The sequence below is a fragment of the Herpailurus yagouaroundi genome, unplaced genomic scaffold (assembly GCF_014898765.1).
Source record: "Herpailurus yagouaroundi ecotype Mexico unplaced genomic scaffold, PumYag 66814, whole genome shotgun sequence".
Lineage (NCBI taxonomy): Eukaryota > Metazoa > Chordata > Mammalia > Carnivora > Felidae > Herpailurus > Herpailurus yagouaroundi.
In genome coordinates this window covers 299-1,782 of record NW_024419703.1, presented here as the reverse complement: position 1 = coordinate 1,782, position 1,484 = coordinate 299, and positions in this window count along the sequence as shown.

Here is a 1,484-nt window from a genome sequence, read left to right as displayed (position 1 = left end):
ATTAAAAATAAGGACCCATGATGCAACTCTGGTTTCCCAGTATTTGTGCTAAAGTTGATGCTTACTCGAGAGATTCAGTTTCACTTGGAAGTTAATTTAGCACTTATTTTTACAAACTTCTTCAATCCCTAAGGTTGTGAATCAGAAACAGGATTCTCTAGAGATCAAAATCCCTGACTCCCGCACATTCTAAAGACCCAATTATCTTCACTTAAGAGAATCTTCCCCAGCCATACATTTCTTGGAGTATTCATTGAATATGACTGTATTTGATGGCTTCTACAGAAGCTGGGGTAGGAATCAGAATATGTCCAAAAGGTCTCAGAAGAGTTAACCTTTCACCAAAAAAAATTTTTTTTATTCCACAAATAATACCAGGTCAATCCTAAAATACTCCTAAATAGTCCTTCCACCTCTTTAAACTCTTTTTATCTTTCATATTTTTGTTAGTTCTAGACCTTGCACTACACATTTTTTCTTTATACCAATATATTCATAGTATATGTTTAATTAGTATTTGCCACTTTATAGCAATGTTTTTGTGATTTTTTTAGTCTTTATAATATTCCTTTTTAACATTTGAAGAGTCTTTAATCAAGTGGAATTAGTGTAATCTAGCCTATAATTTTAATAGTATTGGATAGTTTAATTTGTCTCAAATTCATGAGATTTTGGTATAATGACCATTGGTATCTATGTATTAGGCTAACTAATCTGCTTTTCCTTCTTCTGAAAAGCAGGTATCATCATGAACACAGCCAGTCAGGGACACACTCCTAGAAGAGTGAATAATCTCCTCACTGTGTGCTCCAGACTTTGTTCAGATTGCTGTTTCCGTGCCATCTGTTCCTGGATTGTTTTCCTGCCTTCTCTCCAGGAGCATTGCAGTACCCTCTGGGCTCTATCCTAGCCAAGCCTGCTGACCTTCAAAACTCTAGGCTTTAAGGCCCATTGGATGTAAGAACTCATGAAATTCGGCCCCTCTAGTTTTCCCAGCCAATGTCTTTGGGGAAACTTTCTCCTTATGTGTTTCCCTGTGTGCTTTTCTCTCTCTAGCCTTTCTCCAGGAGGATGGCTCCCTCCCCTCTGCAGCACCCTGGATCCTTTTCTCCCCAAACAAGGTCTCTCTACTTGCTACCTTCTTTGAGGTGGCTTCTTCTCTCCTTTTAGTTGTGGAGATTGTTGTGGCAGTGCTTAGGTTGATTCTGGGTTATTTAGGATGATTTGATAGTTATCTAGTTGTGTTTGTGGGATGAGATGGGTCTAGTGTCCTCCTACTATACTGCCATCTTCCTGCCTGCTACCTTTTGTAGTAGTTTTCCATACTTTTCTATGTTGTTGAGGGGGAATTATGAAGTCATCATAGTACATCATTTGATGGACTATTGTACAACCATTAAATAATATCTTTGAAGAATTCGTATTAGTGCAAAAATAGTTATGTTAACATTGTTACATGAAGGAAAAACAAAAACTAGTTTTTT